Genomic DNA, 24221 nt, shown 5'->3' with positions numbered 1-24221 from the left:
CTTCAAACTTGTCCGACATTGTTGTTTTACCTTTTTTTTTGTAACGGGCGTTTTTAATGTAGTCTTTGCACGTTCGCTTTGTAAACAATGGGTCGGCACTTCCGTCTACTTCATGTGTGACCTTTCAGCGTGATTGTGTAATTTGTGAAGTCGTGGATGTGCATTGCAGAGCTAGTGCAAGAGGAGCATTTTTGGTTAAAAAGTTCATGCATTTTTTTTTATTTATTTTTTTTGGGTGAAAATGACAGATTGTTTTTATTTTTGATGCTCTTTTGTAGCTTAAAACGGTGGTGTCCATCGCAGACTTGCTAACTAGCTTTAAAGGCACACTATGTAAGATTTCTGGATTAAAATATCCAATAATCACTAGAATAATGCTATATATTTTGTTGATTTGTGTACTTACATTATCTCAGATGTTTCTAAGAATGTTTAAATTCAGAGAAATTTGCAGTTTTTAAGCAGTCGATGACATCACACCCTTCATTTCCGATTTCACCGATAGAAAACAAATCATTGTTAAAGGAGTAGTTCACTTTTGAAAAAAACTTTTGCTGAAAATTTACTCACCCCCATGTCATCCAAAATGTCCATGTCTTTCTTTCTTCAGTCGAAAAGAAATTAAGGTTTTTGATGAAAACATTCCAGGTTTTTCTCCATATAATGGACGTCAATGGGAACCAAACGGTTCAAGGTCCAAAAGACAGTTTCAGTGCAAACTGTTCAAAGGGCTTTAAACGATTCCAGATGATGAATAAGGGTCTTATCAAGACGAAACGATCGCTCATTTAATAAATAAATAACAAAGTTTAAGTTTTATAAGCTCAAATGCTCGCCTTGCTCTGTTATGTGATGCACGTTCGTGAACGAATTCATTCGAACGAACAAAACAAACGAATTGACTCGGAAAAAGATTTGTTCGTTTTAATGAACGAGTTCGAACAGGAGAGTCATGAACGTGCACGTGTTCTGAATGAACGACCTCTAGTGGTGAAAAGTTACATAGTGTGCCTTTAAGGAATAGTTAAAGGTGGGGTAGGTAGAAATTTTCAAAAAAAAAAAACTTTTCCCAAAATTGTTTAAACTGTAGTGTCTATATATACCAATAAATAATTAAAATGTACTCTGAAAAAGAAAGTATACAAATCGAGTGTCTGTAGTCCTCTCAGTGCTGCAATAAACACAGCTCATTATTTCATTCACTCCCACCCCCTCCTTACAAAGCCACGCCCCCAAAACACCCGACCGCGCTCAGCTGGAGGATGCATTTACCAGCGCCGTGGAGAGACACTTGATTTGTATACTTTCTTTTTCAGAGTGCTTACATTTTAATTATGTATCGGTTTACATAGACAGTTTAAACAAATTTGGGAAAAGGTTTTTTAGAATATTTCTACCTACCCCACCTTTAACTGGAAGCCATAATCATTTTATTGCAAACCTGTATGACTTTGTAACCAGGAAAAAGGTTCTAAATGGAACCTTTTGGGTTCATTCATTTATCATTTGTTTTGTCCTTTCCGGATTAATTATTTCATAGTATTGAAAAACATCAAGATCCTAAACTGTATTTATGAATGCATGTGAATGATCACAAAATTCAAGATATGGGGGTTAGAAAATGTATATATTTATATCATTGAATGTACAGTAGTTCATCAGTATCACACGAAGAGTGCCATTTCAGTTTTTCTCCTCCAAAAATCAGCTTGATTAAAATGTGATATTAAGTTACTACAACAATAATTTAATTACAACTACAACATGAATGAATAACAGCCTATAAAGAACCTTTGTGCCAAAAGGGTTCTTTCTTGTCATTATAGACCCTTTTTTAGCATTAAAAGTTCTGTGGAGAACGCCAATGAACCCTTTTTACCAAGAGTGCAGCATTTCTACGGTGGTCCGCCTGCTATACCGTCACCAAACCAGCGCTAACCATACTAGCCATACTAAGCCTTGCGAATCCCCCTTTAATTTTTCCTCCTCCACACACTGTCTCTGGCCTGCACACTGATCACGCTTTCTCAGCTGGAGCTCTGAGATGTGCTATCCTCAGTTCAACAGGCTCTTGTTGTAGGTAGGAGGACACAATATGTCTATGGGAAGAGAGGAACCGTGAGAGATAAAGCACGTTTAATTTACAGCCAAACAGACGTGTGAGTCAGAAGTACGCGCTGAAGGGACATCCCGCAGAGCACAGATGCTGTACCTACTCATGATTTGCCCACCACACGGCCCTGGGTTTGACCTTTCCTCTACTCAACCTCAATCAATATCAATGATCTTGTTAAGATGCATCCAAACAATCTGAAGTGCTCTAAAAGAACGAGATTAAGTTCTTTATGATTTGTGACTCATTTTCGATGTTAGTTTTTAGCAGCAAATCTAAAGTACCGTAGGCGTCAACCTTGCACCCGAGTTACGTTGTAGCCTCGGTTTATGTTATATTTTATGTACAATAGAAGCTGCATATTAATGTGGAAAATCTGTCTAACAGTGTTTATCACCTTATGTTTCAGGTTTCAGAGAGGCTGAAAGTAAAGGTTTCTCAGTGATTACTCGGCAGGCACGTCTTCTTGGCATCATCGATCTTCCAGGACGCATTGTGGTGAGTCATCAGTAGAGTTTTCATATTTTAGCATTTGAGATATTATTATAAAGGCCTCAACCGTTGTGAGGTTCAAACATTTCAACTTTGAAACCATTGGCTCCTGACCTTTTGAAGCAAAGACTATACGATAGGACACTTTTTTTTCTAATTATATGGCCAATGTTGTCTGATCCTGTGCATCTAGATACAATAAGGTGCACAAATGAGAATGAGATAATTTAGCTTTTGCAAGTATTTCCTCTCAAAATTGAGACAATCATTGCAGCACTGCCATTGTGGAAATTGCAGAGATGCAAAATGAACCAGTCTCTCTCTCTGGGAAATGGCACCTGTGGCGAAAATGAGATTATTTCCCCCCAAAAATTATGTTTTTTAGGCTTACTGCAATGAATATAGTAGGTCCAACCCATTTCCAAAGGCATTTTTGCAAAAATGGCGTTACGTTGCTACTAGTTTCAATGTGAAATGTCCAGTGAGAGGCGCTTGCAATTTTCTCCAAAACAGATCAACATGATTGTGCCGTTATTTTATTATGTTGATTCATGCATGTATCATGGCAGTTTGGGAATGAAATGTCTGGTGGGTGGTCACATTCGAAAGCAACGTACTGTACCACCTACACCAAACTCTATCCTAAACCTAACTGATGGCGTTTAGAAAATACATTTGCTGGAGCAACCATGCCACTTTACCTGGTTTTGCTCAGCTTTGAGTTGTTCAACCTTGTTTCATAAGTGAACACTTAAGAACTTAAGAAACCACCTAGCTTTATTGGTTAACATTACATTAAACTGTCAGGTGGTTGGTTTTGACATTGGTCACGAAAAATATGCATGACAGTTATAATGGCCTCATGACAGTCAATGTCAAAGCCAACCACATGACAGTTTAACTTAATTTAATGTCAAGTTGTCATGACAAAGACACTGACAGATTATGATGTACTGGTTTATGTCAAGATGTCATAACAAAGACATCTCAAACAATGTCATATTTGCATTCAAAATGTCATCATTGAGTGAATGACACTTAATAACATAGTTGTCATAAACATGCATTTGTCATGTCATGGTTATGAAGGTGTCATGCCAGTCTTACACTCTCAGATAAAAAGGTACAAAAGCTGTCAGTGGGGGTGTAACTTTTCAAAAGATACACTTTTGGACCAAAGGCTGCATATTGGTACCTTAATGGCACATATTAGCACCTAAAATGTTCATATTAGCACCTGAAATGTAAATATTAGCACCTAAAATGTAAATATTAGCACCTATAATGTACATATTAACACCTGACATGTACATATTAGCACCTGAAATGTACATATTAGCACCTAAAATGTACATATTGGCACCTGAAATGTAAATATTAGCGCCTGAAATGTACATATTAGCACCTGAAATGTACATATTAGCACCTAAATGTACATATTAGCACCTGAAATGTACATATTATCACCTAAAATGTACATATTAGCACCTGAAATGTACATATTAGCACGTAAAATGTACATATTGGCACCTGAAATGTACATATTAGCACCTGAAATGTACATATTAGCACCTGAAATATTAGCACCTAAAATCTACATATTAGCACCTGAAATGTACATATTAGCACCTGAAATGTACATATTATCACCTAAAATGTATATATTAGCACCTGAAATGTACATATTAGCACGTAAAATGTACATATTGGCACCTGAAATGTACATATTAGCACCTGAAATGTAAATATTAGCACCTGAAATGTAGCACCTGAAATGTACATAATAGCAGCTGAAATGTACATATTAGTACCTGAAATGTACAAATTAGCACCTAAAATGTACATATTAGCATCTGAAATGTAAATATTAGCACCTGAAATGTAGCACCTGAAATGTACATATTAGCACCTGAAATGTAGCACCTGAAATGTACATATTAGCACCTGAAATGTAAATATTAGCACCTAAAATGTAGCACCTGAAATGTACATATTAGCACCTGAAATGTAAATATTAGCACCTAAAATGTACATATTAGCACCTGAAATGTAAATATTAGCACCTAAAATGTACATATTAGCATCTGAAATGTAAATATTAGCACCTGAAATGTAGCACCTGAAATGTACATATTAGCACCTGAAATGTAAATATTAGCACCTAAAATGTACATATTAGCACCTGAAATGTAAATATTAGCACCTGAAATAGCCCCAGTGACAGCCTTTGTACCTTTATTTCTGAGAGTGTATGCACACACCCCTTCAAGTAAAGTGTTACTTGAATGTTTTATGAGATGCTGGTTTGTTGATCCCCATCATTGGAAGTGGATCAGCAAACCAGCTCGGTTTTGCTTGAGAACAGCATGATTATGCTAGTCCAGCTTGACCAGGACTATCCCAGCTTTAACCAACATAAACCAGCCTGGGCCAACATGGATTTCTCAGTAGACTTCATTAATTAATCTGCCCCTGTAATTATAATTTGTGTAAAGAGGAATCAAAGTTTTTGGTGTTTCACTGCCACTTGTGTTTATTTGAGCTGGAAACTGTGTACAGTGAGCTGAATATTTCCCATACCAGGTTGAATTTGAACATTATTTAGCCATTTTAGATGGTAGAAATTCTTCTGATTGTCGATTTTTTTAAAGACACGCAAATCATGGCAGATGTTTTGTTTAGTGGATGGTTTGATTTTGCACTTTAGTTACATCAGTGTGGAGCAGATAATCATTCTTAAAGGAGTTGTTCACTTTTAAAAAAACGTTAGCTGATAATTTACTCACCCCCATGTCATCCAAGATGTCCAATTCATTCTTTCTTCAGTCAAAAAGAAATTCAGGTTTTTGATGAAAACATTCCAGGATTTTCTCCATATAATAGTCTTCAATGGGAACCAAACGGTTCAAGGTCCAAAAGAGAGTTTCAGAGCAGCTTCAAAGGGCTTTAAACGACACTTCATACTTCTTTCTTAGCAGCCCTGCCGTGAAACTATCTCCAAACGTTTTCATGTCGAGGTCAAAGCATGACAGGTGAGTCATGCGAAAGGGCCTTCAAATGAAGATTAAAAAGCAATACCATGTCAGCACAGCAAATGGTTAAATAAAGCCACGTTTTATTTGCTCAGAATCGAGCTCGGCATCGTCATTCCTTAAGTGGTTGTCAGGGAAACAAATCACTGCAATGCCGAAGCCCAAAACAACTCACATAAATGTTATGTTTTCGGCATCTAAAGGGCAGAGATGCGAACGTGAATACTTTTATATCCACAAACAAACAATCCCTTGCATTTGTAACCGGAACATTTAAGTGGGTGCATTAGTCGAGCTCATGAAATATTGATTGCTACGCATTATTTAGTTCTATCTGTGATAATGGGTGCTTTGCCATCAGGCTCTGCAGAGGATCTGTTCGGTCTCGGGAAGTTCTGGTTTGAGTTCATGTTACATCCACTGTCAGGCAAAAGCAGATACCGATGCATTGGAAGCAGCTGACCGTTCGTCTAAAATGTGATGTCTTTTTCCCGTAAAAGAATACCTGATTTTGTCCTTGAACACAGCACTCTGATGTTTGGAGAGTGTGTAGGCAGGTTGCTAGAGAATTAGTGTGTGTGGAGGTTGTGCAGACCACAGCCCATGGCCTACGATTGGCTTTGAGGAGGCTGAGAAACAATAAAGGGCTCCTGAGAGGGGGCAGAGAGCCCCGCTGATACATGCAGCTTACACCGCCATGCATTTATATGCTGGTCCAGGTTGTTCTGTGTGGGTTAGTGCTGGTAATGCAAGATCAACCTCTGAACAACACAAATTTTCTCTGGGAACCATAGAGGACAGATTTTTTACACAGACTGTAAAACTTTCTGATGGAACGAGTTTCTGTCTTGCTGGTTCCCAGAGGTGAATGTTATTGCTCAGAGCTTACTTTTTCAGCTGAGAAGTATCACCTTTATCTCAGGTTTATATATTAGAAATAAAAAAAACTGAGACAATCAAATTATGTACACTGCATAACACCGATCATTTTGAGAAGACTTATTTGGAAGGATTTGATGAAATATAAATGTTTGAGTTCTCTGACTTTTAGGGCCATATGAATTCTGTTTTATTTTTTCCCTTTTTTTTTTTAGTTTAAAATGTTCTGGAAATCATTTTTATTCCCATTTTATTTTTTCTGGATTCTGTTTGAATGATTTTAGTAATCAAAATGCATGTCTAATTGAAGTAATGAAACTTGTACAACTTTTTACAAATGTTTACTGAATATTTGTTATAATGAATATTAAATAAAATGCATATTTAAAAAATGAATATTTTATATAATTTAATATGAAATAATATTGATTTAATACATTTACCCCTGGATTCACAGACGACTTAAGCTAGTGCCAGAATAAAATGCATGCTGAGCTGTTTTAACTGAAAGCAACTCGCACTGACCAATCTTAAAATATGTCACTGCTATTGTTTTATCACAAGATGCACACCAGTCTTTTTTTTTTTTTAAGGCACGTTTATAAAAGCCTGAATGCCTCACTTAAATGCCTGAATTGAACCAAGTGAAACCAGGCTTTTATATGACATTTTGAGTATAATTTATCTGAAAATTATTCGGTAATCTGTTTTGTAATGAGTAAGAAAATATGAATGCATTAAAGCATCTATAAAATGTAATAATAACAAATTAATATATATATATATATATATATATATATATATATATATATATATATATATATATATACACACAGTGAGTATATCTCAGACAAAAAGGTACAAAAGCTGTCACTGGGGATGTACCTTTTCAAAAGGTACACTTTTGAACCCAAAGGCTGCATATTGGTACCTTAGTGGTACATATTAGCACCTTAAATGTACATATTACCACCTAAAATGTACATATTAGGACCTAAAATGGGCATATTAGCTCCTGAAATTGATATATTAGCACCTAAAATGTACATATTAAAACTTAAAATGTACATATTAGCAACTAAATTGTACATATTAACACCTAAAATGTACATATTACCACCTAAAATGTACATATTACCACCTAAAATGTAACATATTAGCACCTAAAATGAACATATTAGCTCCTGAAATGGATATATTAGCACCTTGAACATATTAACACTTAAAATGCACATATTAGCACCTAAAATGGACATATTAGCACCTAAAATGTACAAATTAACACTTAAAATGTACATATTACCACCTAAAATGACCTGAAATGGACACATTTGCACCTGAAATGGATATATTAGTACCTAAAATGTTAACACTTATTAGCACATAAAATGTACATATTAACACCTAAAATGTACATATTAGCACCTAAAATGGGCAAAAGTTTACCTTTTGAAAAGGTACAGCCCCAGTGACAGCTTTTGTACCTTTTTTCTGAGAGTGTACAGTAAGTATAAGTAACCATTATTCTATTTTTTGTATTATTTTCCTAACAAAAATAACCGCCAACATAATCTGATTGCTATATTGGATGTTTAACAACCATTTATTAAAAGTTCAGCAAACATGACAATTAGTCCCCTGTGAAATTTGTCAAATTCCATTTTTTATGACTGGATTCCGCATTGTGATAATCAATCATAAGGCCCTATAGACCTTTGCAAATAATGTTTAGATTTCTTCTATAACTCAAAAGGAGAAAATGATGATTATTATTATTACATTTGTCCGGCAAAAATAGCAACCAGCCTCACATATGTAAGTGTCTGCACATGTGCCAGGAAACACTCACTGTTGGACTGCTTCTTTAAAGAACATGAAGAAGAAATGGAAAATGACAATACAATCAGCAGAAGATTGCAAGCAGGTGTTGGTCGGAAGGTATCTTGCATTTGTAACTCAAATATGAAAGAGGATAAAGATGATGCAACTCCTGAGGAAAATGTTATTGCACACATATGGCTCAGGAGACTTGGAGTTATTTTTAAAATATCAACTTTATCTCAGGTTCCTCCTAAAATTCCTTAAAAGGAATAAAATGGAAACAACTTGTTTTTTTTAGTAAGCTATAAAGTTAGCTTCGCTCTGAAGATTTGGCAAGAACTTGTTAGAATTTTATGAGAAAAATTTAATTTCATTGTGAACAATGTCGATTTTCCATTTGCTCTCCATTTATTTAAAATTCTATCATGGAGAAACAATCAATATAGTTAAGAAGCTTATTGAGCACGAGTTTCCTGGCTCGGCCGGCTCTGACCTTTAACCCCTACCTGTGAGTCTGCAGACCTTCGTGCTCTCCCACAAGGTGTACTGCGAATGCAAGAAAAGCCATAAAATGGACCAAATAAATCATGTTCAATCTCAAAACCCTTAGGGATCAAAACAGGATATGCTTTTTGGGGTGTTTTATAGCCATTTCAGGAACTTTTATCCCAGTCTCCCTCTGGTACACCCTGTGTTAATACCTGGTGGTGCTCTCTTTCAACGCAGAATTGGATTGCTTAGGCCATCGGCACCAAACTCGGATAAGCGTGGCAGATGCAAGCTGTAAAGACTGTCCCAGGGCCGTGCTGGTGTGGAGCAGAGCGGTCTCTGACAGAATGAGAGATTGCACTAGCTAGTTCAGATGAGCCTACTGGAGATCACTTTGTTTTGAAGGGCGGTGAAGAGGAGGGGAACGCACTGTGATTCATGCTCCCCTAATGGAAAGCTCTCAGTGCCATGGAGTACACACTCTAGTAGAACACACTCACTTTTTCATCCACACACACACACACACACACAAAAAAAACTCTTCTTGTCCCCCCGAGAAAGTAGAAGAATAGGGGAACCATTGGTGAAAATGCTGCCGGCCTGATCTTATGACACCCTGTTAACGTATACCTTCTGAAAATAGGTAGTGGCCCGCTGGGATTTGGCTGCAGCTGTCATCCTTTATCATAATTTGATGAAATCTAGCACCGTTAGCCTCGAATGCATCTCTGATCAAATTATAGAAGTTCAAACAGAGTGTCTAATGCAAATGTCTTCGAAAAAAGAGACAGAAGCAGATGCCTTTCTAGCCGTTCCAGGTCAATTTATGGGGCTTTCATCCGTGTCTTAGTGGAAGGAGTGTTCCCTCCTCTTTCTCTCACATAATTGAAGAACAAAACCCTCGAAGCGTTTGAGTGGCATATGATCTCTCAGAGAGTTTTTGAACTTGAACTCAGACTCCTTTAAAGCGGATTGAACTCGAACTTCTCGGGTGATAGTCTGAGTCGTGGGGTCAAGGCTGGGCTAATAAGCTTTGACAGTCTGGTTGATGCCGTGACTAATTATGCGGTTAAAAAGTATGCTTTGCCGGAGTGTGTTAAAAAAAATGTCTTCCTTCAGTTTTCTGCAAAAAGGTTAAATTAAATTGACAAAATCACAACAGCAACAATATATGCGTAATGGTTTTTATGCATTTGGAAAAACACTTTTATGCTTTGTTTTGCTAATGCCTTTCCATGTAGCAGCTGCACCACAGAAATACATATGACTGAATAATAGTAATAATATTTTATTTTATTTTATTGAGTTTTATTTATTTTATTGTCATAATAATGAAAAGAACAAATTGATTATAAAAAATTGTTTGACAATAATAAATTCAATAGGGCTAATAATACTAAAATAATAATTTATATACCAGACCATATATATATATATGGAAAGTTGACAGATGTAGTCACGAATAGAATGGACCTAACAAAGATGAGTCCACTTTTAAGGTCAGAACCTGTAAAAGTGCATAGAAATGTTGGCTATTTTCTATTTGATTCTTGTTTTAGTCCACCAAATTAGGTTTTGTTTTAAACGAGTAGTTCACTTAAAAAAAAAAAAAATGTTTGCTGAAAATTTACTCACCCCCATGTCATCCAAGATGTCCATGTCTTTCTTTCTTCAGTCGAAAAGAAATTAAGGTTTTTGATGAAAACATTCCAGGATTTTTCATAATGGACTTCATTGGGAACCAAACGGAGGTCCAAATTAGAACTTTCCTGTTCAAACTCGGTTCATTTAACGAACAAAATAACTCGAAAAAAGATTCGTTCATATTGATGAGCGAGTTCGAAGAGGAGAGTCGAGAACTCGCATCACAGAACAGAGCAAGGCGACCATTTGTGCTTATAAAATTAAACTTTTTTATTTATTTTTGAAATGAGCGATCGTTTCGCTAGATAAGACCCTTATTCATCGTCTGGTGTCGTTTAAAGCCCTTTGAAGCTGCACTGAAACTCTCATTTGGACCTTGAACCGTTTGGTTCCCATTAAAGTCCATTATATGGAGAAAATCCTGGAATGTTTTCATCAAAAACCTTAATTTCTTTTCGACTGAAGAAAGAAAGACGTGGGCATCTTGGATGACATGGGGGTGAGTAAATTATCAGCAAACGTTTTACTCATATATATATATTTTATATATAATATACTCATATATATTTTTACATATATTTTTCTTTTCATTAGAAAACATATCACTCCCAGTTCTCAGTAATGTATCCTCAAACACAAGGTGGTATCCTTCAAATCTGGGTTTCCTGCTAATGCTAACTGGCTCCTCTGAGATCCAGCAAAATCCTTCAACATCTGAGCTGAAGTGTGTGCGTGTGTGTGTGTGTGTGTGTGTGTGTGTGTGTGTGTGTGTTATTGATGTGTAGTGCTGAAAGTGATTTAGAGATGCTGTTTGTAAATGAGAGATGACAGTGCGAGACATGACAGCTCCTTCTCGGTTTTATCCCGTTCGTATTTTTATGTGCAAACAGGTTTATGAATAATGCAAAGGCAGGTTAAATGATGTCACAGACGCAGAATAAGCTCAGTGTTTGTTATTAAAATGCATGTGCTGTTTCCGTGAACGTGGGTGTGTTTACTGTGTGGGGAAGTGAGTGCGTGAAGCCTGGGCAATGAAAATGGGAGACGTATAAGCCTCGGTTGGCTCGAGAGATCGAGAAGATTTTTAAAAGCGAGTTACTAGCCTCAGCAGACGGAGAAGTAGCATCTGAGTTGATGAATAGATAGTCAAGCCAAAATCTGGCTGAAAATAATATTGGCAGCTTCCCCTTCCCCTGCTCACAACACGACCTGCTTTCTATTTTCCCAGTTGAAAGGCCAGGCTGCTTGCGCAAACCCCCAGATTCAATACACTCTTGTTATGTAGGAGCGGTTTCAGCTTTTCTTTGTGGAAAATGAATACATAAGAATATAGATTAAGATCTGCTCAGGTTGAGATTGAAAGTCATATGACCTTCAAGACTGCGGACTCATTCTTATACAATAGACTTTTTAAACAGCTTGTGAATGTATGTATCGACTTTTGCTGTGAAGCCCATGTAGTCTGATTGCATCTTGCACCACACCATCTGGGACCAGAACAAAAGAAATTCCTCGTAAGTGGTCATGATTAATTCTCAGAAGGTCACAGCAGACGCCCAACGGTGGCACAGCCTTGAATGTGATGTGTGTGTGCCTTTCCAAAGCCTCCACAGTCATAATCTGTGTGATGGACGTATGCTAGTAAGAGTTGTGCGTGTAAACCTCACTCCTCTGGTCTCAAGACGGCCTTTAGGGTCCTTGTTAGCGCCTGCCTCCCTCGCTGGAGACCTCTGCTTGAATCCCGCTTGGAACAGGGCGTGTAGGACCAGTTAATTCAATTCAATTCAAGTTTATTTGTATAGCGTTTTTCACAATACATATTGTTTCAAAGCAGCTTTACAGAAAGTGCATTACAGAAAAGTACATGGAAAAATGCATTTAGTTAGTCATGTAATATTTAGGGCATAACATATCGCCGGCATCGATTGATTTCCATTACACGGGAGTAGATGTTAAAAACTAGGGCTGGGTATTGAGACAAATTTCACAATTCGATTCGATTTCGATTCACAAGCTTGCGATTCGATTTCGATTACGATTCGATTCAATATCGATTATTTTGGATATCAGTTACAATAAATGGCCATTTTTTGCTCAAGGGAATCAAATCTCTTAACTGATGCTGTAAACTATGGGAGTCTAGTTGTAGCCTATAGGCTTCATTAGCCTAATATGAAGGTAATAATGAACTGTTTTGTAGCTATACAAACACTTAAATTACACTTTTATTTTTTTTGATGATAAGAAGATTATATGAAATATAAACATTTAAATGGTGGCTATCATAAAAACTTGCCAGATTTATTCAAATATGCATTAAATATTGAAGAACTTTAAGATTATAATGCATATGTAATATGGTGTATATATTTAGCAAAATGCTCCTCTCTGGAGTTATTTTTTTTTCTAGCTGACTAACGAGTTTATGTGGGTTTTCTGAGGTAAATATGACGACATTGAATACAAGCTGTTTAACTGACGTCTTTCCACGGTTGAAATGCTGATTGAGCGAATCAATGTGACATGATACGGATTTCGATAAGTTGTACTCTATCTTTTAACACACTTTCAGATGCTCATTCATGTTTATTTTCGTGATATTATTAAACCGGAAGAGAGATCAGCGCTGCTGCTTCTCTTGAGTTGCGCCAGAGCGATCTCACGCCACAGCGCCAAAACACTATTTATGTTTTTGAATTTCTAAAGAAAATGGACGTAATTTGAAAATTGAGACTTTGTTTCATATCAATAGTAACAAAGGACAAAGATTATTGCGATTTTTTGGATGTGCGCAGCCGCGATACAATGTCCCATTCATTCAAATGAAACAGGATGACTAATCGATTCTTGAGATTTAAGAATCGATATCGGTTCGTAAAAATGAGAATCGATTAATATCGAGAAATCGATATTTATTACCCAGCCCTAATATATAAAACTAAAAATATATATATATATATAATTTAATGTTGCAGATAAAACTAAACGTACTTTAAGTGTCACTTACTGGACTTTAAAAGAGTTAGCAAGAAGCAACATAATATATAATTTTGCAGAAATGTTGTCGTTATTGATATGATGATTGTTCTGACCTTTAATCCTCCAGCAATAAGGGTTAAAGGTCACATTTCGCTAATGAAAGGGAAATTTCTCACACCCCTCAGCTACATGTGACCTTTAACCCTTTATTTGTGGAGCGTGAGAAGGTCAGAAGAATCATGGTGCCACAAACTAACTCCATGTCTTATTTAGCACATGTCTGACAGGGATCATATGGAGAAATCAGAGAATTTTAAAATTGCAAATTCCAGGCCTGGAAACATTATAGAACATGTTTAAAATAAATGGTTGTATTGTAGATATGTCATTCACTCGTAACTGCTCTTTGTATGGAAGCTTGTTTACGCCGCGCAATAAATTATTTTATAAGATAATTGCGACAATTCAGACTCTTTTTCTTCCAATTGCGAGTTATATAATATAATACAATATAAAGCTCACATTTGCGAGTTATAAAGTCAGAACTGTGTGACATAAACTCCCAATTGCGAGTTATAAAGTCTAATTCTGAGGAAAAAAAGGCACAACACAATTATATCACACAATTCTGACTTTATAACTTGCAAATGTGAGTTTTATACTATATTATATAATATAACTCGCAATTGTGAGAAAAAAAGTCACAATTAGCCTACCTTTTGTATTTTGTTGTATTTTTACTGTAGATATCCATAATAATGACTGGACAATTCATGGAAAATTCTTGGAAGCTAGAACCCTGCAGTGGCCAATCAGCCGCTCCCCCATCACCATGGCAACATGTTTGGTTACTATGGTCAACATTTCAAAAAGTGGCCTTCTTAATTAGTCTAATTAGCCGAATCAGTAAGAGACATATGGATAAAGAGCACATTCTTTTCTTTATGTCGAAGCTGTTTGCTTAATGAGACGTTTTCTCTCGTTTAAGAGAGCATAATAAGACTCTGGTGTGTGGACGTGTGGGTGTATGAAGAACTGATTAAGTTCCCTCAGCAGAGTGCAGGCGGAGGTAAGATGCTGTCTGTGTTATTTCAGTCATGTCTGAGTTCTCAGATACAGTCGCCAGAAGCTGACGCTGCGTTCGGCTGAAACTCTATTTAGAAAAGCTGTCTGGAGCCGGAGATTGGGGTGACCGCAGGACAGCACTTAGTAAAGTTTGCTAACCCGCAAGCCAACCTCTCCCGCGTCTCATCCGTCAGGACTAAATAAATTGTCGCTTTTCCATCAGCTTTATGTGTGCGTGTCAGTATCGATCATTTTCGCTCACACACACAACACCTAGTCCTCACGCTATATTCTGTTCCCATCAGTCACGGAGAGCGCAGCACAATGACTTTTTGACCTCTTGACCCGTGTAAATCCTCTATACCTCTTCTTGTTTTGTAGTGGTAGTGTCAAAGCCGTCTGTCCTGGCGGCGCTCGTGAGTTTGTTCACACTCAGAGAGGAGGATTAGGGAGTGTTTTTACTGCAGGTTAGCATTGTTAACATCATTTCCTTCCTACACCACTCATACATACAATGTGCTGGTGTCTGTGTTCTGATGAAGAGAAAGCTTGTCAAGGCAGAGTGTTTTAGCGGGGACAAATGCTCCCGATGATTCCGTTTTTATCCCTCACACAATGTTTAAACCAGAGCTTAGTCCTTAAATGCTATCTAGCTTTCTACAGACATTATTTTTATGTGAATTTGTCACAGAAATTGTGATATTTTGTTCACAAGGATTAGAATACGCAGCCGTAAATGCATCGTGCGATACTGTGACGTTTCATGATTCATTTACAATTCTCTCCATCATGGTCTTACTATTTGTAATGCCAAAATCAAAAGAGAAATGGTATTTTATTACTTTTTATGGTGAATTTATGATTTTCACTTTTTTTTTGTATTACTTAACAAGAATTGGATGCGTAGATGTGATCTGATATTTAAAATGGATTTTAGATGTTATCAAAAATTTAATATTTTTGCAATTATTATTATTTAAAAAAAAAATAATAATAATAAAAATAAAAACGTCTAATCATTTAGCTTAGATTTTATAAATCTATTATTAATCTTTTCAAATGTAACAATTATATTTGAGAAGTACATTCTATTCTACAAGAGTAATATATTTCTGTCACAATTTCTTCAAGTAAAACTGAACTTTTAGTTTGGCGGGTTGTAGAATAATTGTGGGATCATTTAAATCACAAATCATTTATACATCAGGATACTATTTGCACTATATATAATGTATGCTGATTAAAATAAAATAAAAATTCGGAGAATCTAATTATAAATTATATATTAATTATAATTATCATTTAAAATAATAAAACATTGTAAATCTGAGAGTATTGAGAAGTACAAAAAAGGATATATTTATGTAGCCACTGTACTGTGTAAGGTGAAGTGATTGAGAAGTTGTAGTGTGTGTGTGTGTGTGTGTGTGGCTTAAACAGTTGTTAGAGAAACCCAATGCTCCCCATGTATTTGACTCCCCTTCGTGTGATAGATTAGTAGTGTCTCACTCCATGGTGTCTTTGGTTTACCGTCACACCTCCCAATTCCACCGCCTAGGCTTCTCCAGTGACCTTTACTTCCTTAATGAGGAGAAAACACGAGGTGTTAACTTATCAAACATTCATTTGGCTGTCATCTTATCCTGAGCACAGCTGAGCTTGTGCAGTCAGGGAAGTTTATTGTAAAGGCCCTAAAAAAGACCGTAGTAACCAAAAAAAAATAGTCCCACATATCCACATATTGGTGAATTAATAAATATCAATGCATGGTGTGACTTGTTGTCTCAAATGTGAACAGATTGGATCGTTTGGTTGATTGTATTATTAGTATTGCCTAATATTTTGCCTCTTGTCAGAGTAAATGATGCATAATGATAAGTAACCCTGAAACAAACTGTAAGCCTAACTCTATAGTAAGAGCATGTAGTCAATTAATGTTACTTATTCGTGTAATTACACTGTAACAACGACACTTTAAAATAAAGTGTAAGTAACTTTGTTATAAGCATTATTAACTGAGTTTTAATTGATGCAATTGATTATTAAAGGTGTAGTTCACTTTTAAAAAAAACTTTTGCTGATAATTTACTCACCCCCATGTCACCCCACCGACACCAGACGATGAATAAGGGTCTTATCTAATGAAACGATCGGTCATTTAAAAAATAAATAACAAAGTTTAAGTTTTATAAGCACAAATGCTCGTTCGTGATTCTCATGTTCGAACTCCTTCATCAAAATGAACAAATCTTTTTTCGAGTCATGACTCGATTCATGACAAGCCCTTTGAAGCTGCACTGAAACTTTCATTTGGACCTTGAACCGTTTGGTTCCCATTGAAGTCTATTATATGAAGAAAATGCTGGAATGTTTTCATCAAAAACCTGAATTTCTTTTCGACTGAAGAAAGAAAGACATGGACATCTTGGATGACATGGGGGTGAGTAAATTATCAGCAAAAGTTTTTTTTTTTTTTAAAGTGAACTACTCTTTTAATAAAACAAATAATACATTAAAAATTATAATTCTGTATTTAATGTTTTATAGTACGTGCAGAACCCATATGGGTACATGGGGATGGAAAAACAGATGAGATGGGGAATACAAATAATTTTTCTCCAATCTGTTTTTTCCATCACCCTTAGGGGCTCCATATGCTGTACATGCTATCATTGTGATACGGTACATGTACAACTTTAATATGGGCCTTTAGATTAACGTATGCTAATGGAAAACAACAACAACAAAAAAACATTTTGATTTCATATCTTTATCCAGTTTGTTCTTTTCAACCAAAAATCATGTCTGGCCTAGGAAAACACCATCAACGTTCACCCTTTATTCAATATTATTACAAACTGGGAAAGCTTTTGTGAGCATGTTGTGTTGTTGTGTTTAAGATTTGTAACAACGACATGAAACATGCCAAATTGTGCAGACATGATTTTTGTTCCAACCAATAAAATATTAATAACGGATTATGTTATAGTGAATATGCTTTTTCCTGTGAGCCTTTTGTTTTTCTATGCATTTTATGTGCTGCTGTATCCCAGACAGCAACATAGTGTTGGCCCAGATCCGACCCACATCTGGCAAGCGTTGACTCCACATGTACTGGATGTGACCCATATCTCACACTATGTTGCTGTCCGGGATGGCTTTTTTTTTCACCAAACAATTTGATCAGATAAAACCAGCCCGTTCTCATCCCAAGGCGTCATATACTGACGCTTTTGCCAATGCATATACATCCAATGCACATAGCACCCTATATGAGACGCAGATATATATGGGCCAGAAGGCGCCTCCTAGTGGTCTAACTGGGGATGCACCGAATATTCGGTCACCGAAAATTTTCGGCCGAAAATGGCCCAAAAGGGCATTTTCGGTTTTCGGCCGAAAACTTTTATCACCGAAACAATACGGCCGAAATGTTGTGATGATGCAAACAGAAACCGCGACCTGCACGTGCTTGTCTGAAGCAACATGTCTGCAGTGTGGACGTATTTCAGTGAATCTGAACCCACGAGGAGACGGAAGCCTTGTTTATCCACCTATATCTGCTCTAAACAACGCACGCCGCCATGACGACGACTCCGGATGCGAGTGGGTCAAGTCTAAACTCTGTCTAAACTCTCAACAGCGCGCACACCGCTCTAAATAGTCGAGGCGTTTATACTTGACCCGCTCGCCGTTGTACTATTCCTTGAAACGACAGGGGACGGCTCAAGTAACTGTCCTCTAACCATCAGGAATCGATGAGAAGAAGAAAGATAAACACATGACAATGTTTATTTTTTAGTATTCCACCACCAATACAAAAATAATCATGTAAAACGCAGTAAACCCTGAGATTATTACTTGTGACATTACAAAAAAATATATATGGGAACATGTATGTATAGAACTAAATTAATGCTCTTTTAAATATTTTCTACATTCACTAAACATTTTTCATTAAGTTTCATGTACATTTGTATTAAACATGGACCTTTGTTCATTTAAAAAGGCTTTTTATGCTATTGTATGCTAAATTTTTAAAATGTAAGAAACTTAATTTAGACGTGCGAACTGGGTGCTGGTGTGATGAGAAGTTCGCGCTCGGCTTTGTTTTTATGAGAGAACATTTAATTTTAAAACCCTTCTGCAGGCCAGTAGATGATGAGTGGGGTCAAAAACATTTTAGTTTGAATTTTATTTTCTATTGTGCATTGTGCTAAATAAATATTTGCATAATTTGTAATTGATTTATTCTTTGAAAATTTTACATTAATTTAAGCAATTGCAATGCCTTGATTTTAGTAACGTTTGTACACAGTCATAGCCATAAATGCAATGATACTAATAATTGGCATAATTTCTTTCGGTGTTTCGGTTTTCGGCCTTGGTTTCCTCTTTTTCGGTTTTCGGTTTCGGCCAAGAATTTTTATTTCGGTGCATCCGTAGGTCTAACCCTAACCCTACCCCAGACCTAAACCTAATCGAACAAAGCTCTGTGCGTGTTATATTGACGCTAAAGGGTGCCATGTGTGTTGGATGTACTCTTTTGCAAAAGCACCAGTATATGACGCATTGGGATGAGAATGCATTGGATAAACACCTAAACCAAATTTAGTACTTTGTTCTTCGCTCGTATTTAAAATATTTTCCTAATATTTTGGTTTAATCGGTCATTAAAAATTGGACTGTACATGTACTGTATATTCCAACCTTCTCGGGAAGTGTGTCAGTCGTTGAAATCACAATTCTCTCAGATATTCTGATTACAGCGTAGAGATGATGTGTTTGATTAAGAGACTCTCCAGCGATAAGCGCCTGTAGAAATCTGAATGACAACACAAGCCGGTTCATTGTCTGATAAGAATGCTTGATTACACCAACTCGCCTCGTCCGTCTGTTCTGGTCAGAGCCAAAGCTTCCCAGACTCCTGCATTCCTGCACAACCCATCTTTTGTCATGCGGCAGAAGGTGACACCCTTCCCCCCCTCTTTCTCCCAAGGACATGCCAGTCATCTTTCATTAAAGGAAGAGAAGGAGGAACAGAGGAGGAGTTAGAGTAAATGAGCCCGCGGAGGTCAGGGCATTTAGTAAATCAGGTGTAGCAGAGAACGTTTCTCTGTCATGGAAGAGTCAGCAGCAGCCAAGTAACTTTGAAAGCAATTACAAAATAGTTTGGAGCGTAAAGAGAGATTTTCTGGGGAAAGACAGAGCAAAGGAGAGAGGCTGAGGGATGCCTTTGATCCGAATGCGAGACGCAAACCTGCCGTGGCATGCTAGCGGAGAGGTGGAGGGAAAGAGGGAGGAGTTTTGCTCTCCGTTCCTCTCAGACACACAAACAGGTAGAGCAGTTCAAAGTTTGCCATTCGTGATTTATATCAGCTCAGAATCTCATGCATGTAGGGCACTGTAACTTCATTCAGCTGTCAGATCGTCGTCAAAGCACGCCGGAGAGAGAGAGAGAGAGAGGGAGGGAGAGAGCTGGCCTTGGCGCTGAGCAGAGGTGAAGATAAGTGCGTTCTTTCTCCTCCTTTCAGCTCTGTGAATGCAGGCTTTGTGTCTCCTTTTTCTTACTCTGGTGATATGAGTCTTCTTTTGTAGCATGAGGTATTGTCCCACTTTTTCTTCTTTCTCTCCACTGTGTAAAAGTTGCAGTGTTTTTATGGCGCACAGATCTGCATTTTACAGGATAGACGAGTGAAGAGTGAAGGTTGGTTTGGGGTTAGTTGAGAGAATACACACCGGTTGTACGGTATCAGATCTTTCCCGTCTATGAAATGTCCCCATAAAACATGGAAACGTGTGTGTGTGCTCTCAGTGGGTGTGTGGTGTTTGCTGAGGTGAAGTCCTTTGTGTGTGTGTGTGTGTGTGTGAGAGGGGGGTGGGGTTGCACTTTAGGGAGAGTATTATTAGGTACATTTGACTATGATAGGGGAGAGCGGGGCACAACCTAACGCATTTTGGTTTTGACTCAGTTAACCCCTTAACTGTCACCCCCCCTTTTTGAGAATAGGGGTTAAATGCTCTATTCACACTTAAATGGTTGTAATTCAAGAATGCTTTGGAATATATACCCAAGTTTGGTCTTGTTTTAAAGAAAACACTCAGCAGATTATTGCTGAAGTGAAAACACTTCAAAAAATGAAAGTATGAAAAAGTTATGGAAGTTTTAATTCACAGTTAATCAAATATACTGTACTATATATTTTTTATTTTATATAAAATATATATTTTACAAAATATTTTTACTCTAAAATTACTATCAAATCAAAGCCTTAAATCTAACCAAGTTATGTTCCAAATTTGAAGTTGATATCACAAAAATTGAAGTTCCCATGAGATTTTTTTTAGGCGTAGTACCAAAAATAGCCACCGGGTGCCATTGAATTCCATTCAATTTAGTTGTGTACATTCTGCCTTAACAAATTAATACATTTCTGTCCAAATATCAATTTTGTCACAAAATTTGGAACCTTGAGACTCAGACCTTTCTGACAATATGTGTTTTGTCAAGATTAGAAAAGGTTTTGATAATAAATTATGAAATATAATGATACCCAAAAGGGGAGGAGCCTGATAAAATAAGTACCGTTTCTATGGTAACGCAACTTTCAATTATAAAACAGTTTTCACATGATGAATTCTGAGTTTGTAAGCTTTCAAATGATACCTAATTTATGATAACTACTAAAATATGTGATATAATAAAAAAAGGTGATAAAAAATATTATTATATTTTAGAGGATAATATATACATATATATTATAATTTTTAGAGGATAATTTTATACTATACTTTTTATTTTTTATTGAAAAATACTAGATTATATGTTTTATTATTAACTTTTAGCATACAAACAGAAGTTTCAATGATTAAAAGTGGGTGTATCAACTTTTTGTGACAAAGGTCAGACCTCCTGTTATGATGCAGATTTTTTTAGGTGCACTCTTGTCATAAATTCATTAATTACTCTTCCTACATAATTGGTAACACAAAACAGGGGCAGAATATTTATTTAGAAGTCTTAGACCTTTCCAACAATATATAATTTGTCATAATTAGATTAGGATTTAATAGAAATATAGTAGGGATGGGACGATAACCGGTTTCGCGATAAACCACGATAAAATATACTGACGGTTAGTAATATCGTTTAAAATGTAATTATCATTAAAACCGTGTTTGATTATCGCGATTTTAATAACTCACTGTAAATCTTGTCGGCCAGTCTGACGCAGCCGCGCGCCGCACGCAATGTTTACTTTTCGAGAAGGAATGGCGGAAGGCAGTGACTGTGCTTGGGAGATTCAGCCTTTTAAGAGGACCAAATCTGAGTGGTCATAGTTAGGCTTTTACAAAAGTCCTGAGGGAAACTTGATCGAGGATAGTCACCCTGTCTGCAGAACAAAAAGTCACTGTCCAAAAGAAACACTTCAAATCTGTCGAGTTGTCTTCTAGTGTAACCATCACCCGCTGTTGTATAGCGAACGCAAGGCAAGTTAACTTTGACCTCAATACCAAAACTACGTCTGGGAAAATATTGGGCACAAAATGTTGTTTTGAGTTTAAACATTTTATGTCACTCACTTGAAATAGAAGTGAAGATTCCGCGAAGAAAAGTTTGCAGCAAGTGTCTTTGAGCCCAAAGACGAACGAACATGTTCAAATAAGAATATTATTAAGAGTGACGTTTTAAGGGATAGTAATGTATAGATACATCACGTATTACACCGATTTTATTTTTACCACATAATTATGGGGACATATTGAATTGATAATGAGTTTAGCTAATGTTTTAAATCTTACCCGTTTATAAATTCATTTAGTAAAACAATCGTCCAGACAAGATGATCACACCAATATTATCAAACTCTGTAAACAATAAATCAACTCTGATTTAATTTTCAAAACAATCAAAGACTGGAGACACAAGACGGCCGGCAAGTTGTATTTGAATGAAACGAGCTCGTGTCCGTTGTGATATTGATGTGCGCTGTGTGTGTAATAATGTGTTGCTATTGACGACAGGCATTATAAAGAAGGAAATGACATAGAATAGAATCTTGCTTAAAAAAACTGCATAGAGCTGATTGTTTATTTGTTGTTTGTTTATTTTCATTTATAAAACTTGTTGAAATGTTTTCAGTGTGAGCATCAGTTCTTTTTGAACACTTTCATCTAATTTTAACAAAACCGTGATAATATTGATTATCGCGATAATTTTGGACACTATAATCGTGATATGAAATTTTCATACCGTCCCATCCCTAAAATATAGTGAAGTAAAGTTAGGCGTCCCGGTACCGGGACGGTGACAGTTAAGGGGTTAATTAAAAAATAATTAGGTTAGATTACTATTTTTTTACACAAGCAACATACACATCTCTGCTACAAATGAACACTTAAAGTTTTTTTCTAGGACCTACCATTTTCGTACAGTTGCACTGAAAGTGACAGAAGTGCAAATGTTACAACTTACCCCATATGCGGGGTTAATTGTTGCAGACAGAGGGGTTAGTTGTAACACATAATTCAGTACTATTTTATTTGAATAGTGTGATATTGTTTGTGCATCTGTATAGACAGATATCCATACGTCATCCATCCCCCCATACAATCATCCTTCTATTGTGGATCAATATCATGGATAGAGACGTTGAAAAGGGCTGCAAAGTTTTGCAATAAATAATAATAAAATAAAATTATAAAATATTGTAATTGCAATTAAATTAGCTGCATGTACAATAATTATTATTAATAATAATAACAGTCTTAGCTTAAAATAAAAATTTAAAGGGTTGCATGATTGCATTAAAAACAGGCCATATTTTTAATAAATAAACATGTTATCATTCATAGTACACTAAATTTTAACATTTTGTGAAAGTCCGACAAAGTTAAATGTATACTCAAACCTGAAAAGTTGTGTGTCTCCCTGTTTTTATTTGATTATCATTGTAAACTTGGCGGCTTAGTTGTAACACTGTGTTACAACTAACCCCGCTGTGTATTACATAATTTAAACCTAGCTAACAGTCGCTAGGAATTGCTGACATGTTTCAAAACGGTGCTATGTTTGAGCCAACAAGACAGTGATTAAGGCAATATAAAGTTAGATTTGGAAACGTATAAACCCAACTCAGAAACCGAAAAAAATCTATGGTGTCATGGTGTCAAAACACTCTTTGTCCAGTATCTTCATGAAATATACTGTAATCAAAACTTTCCGCTAATTTGCGGGAGACCGTCTGCTGGCAGCAAGAGAAAAACAGCGGAAAGACAACCTGTTTGATCCTGACTGACTATGTAAAATGTCTGTGTTACATTTAACCCCGCGTTAGGTTGTGCCCCGCGCTCCCCTATATAAAGTTTGGAATCATTAAAAAAATGCTCACCAAGACAGCAAAAATACAGTAAAAATAGTAATTTTGTGAAATATTATTACAGTTTACAAGTTTTACAATACTGTTTTCTATTTTAAAAAGGATAGTGTCATATGATCCTTCAGAAATCATTCTAATATGCTGATCAAGACATATTACATTTTTTTTTTTTTAATATTAAGACAAAAAACTGTTCTTTTGAATTGTCATAATATTTGACAATAGTTCTGTTTTTTACCATATTTTTGATGGTGAGCAGAGACTAAAGCATTCAACATCTCATCTTGTCTATGGAAAGTGCCCATTAAACATGAAAACACAATGTGT

At 36.3% G+C, this 24221-nt stretch overlaps 1 protein-coding gene across 9 annotated transcripts in view; it reads left to right on the top strand.

The window, feature by feature from the left end:
• The window catches only part of large2 (LARGE xylosyl- and glucuronyltransferase 2), a 185959-nt gene that overhangs the window by 121282 nt on the left and 40456 nt on the right, over positions 1 to 24221 (top strand). For 6 of the 9 annotated variants that reach the window (XM_089135322.1, XM_089135319.1, XM_089135321.1 and 3 more), the window contains one exon: positions 2523 to 2611. The gene's annotated coding sequence lies outside the window, so the exon portion shown is untranslated. Of the gene's footprint in view, positions 1 to 2522; positions 2612 to 19834; positions 19854 to 19879; positions 20025 to 24221 lie in introns of those variants that run through there. The other 3 variants (XM_039647533.2, XM_039647531.2, XM_039647532.2) reach the window with 3 other exon arrangements.

The sequence above is a fragment of the Pimephales promelas genome, chromosome 10 (assembly GCF_988280905.1).
Source record: "Pimephales promelas chromosome 10, fPimPro1.hap1.1, whole genome shotgun sequence".
NCBI classification, from domain to species: Eukaryota; Metazoa; Chordata; class Actinopteri; order Cypriniformes; family Leuciscidae; genus Pimephales; species Pimephales promelas.
The sequence above is the reverse complement of the archived record's forward strand: the minus strand, read 5'-3'. Positions and strand labels throughout refer to the sequence as shown.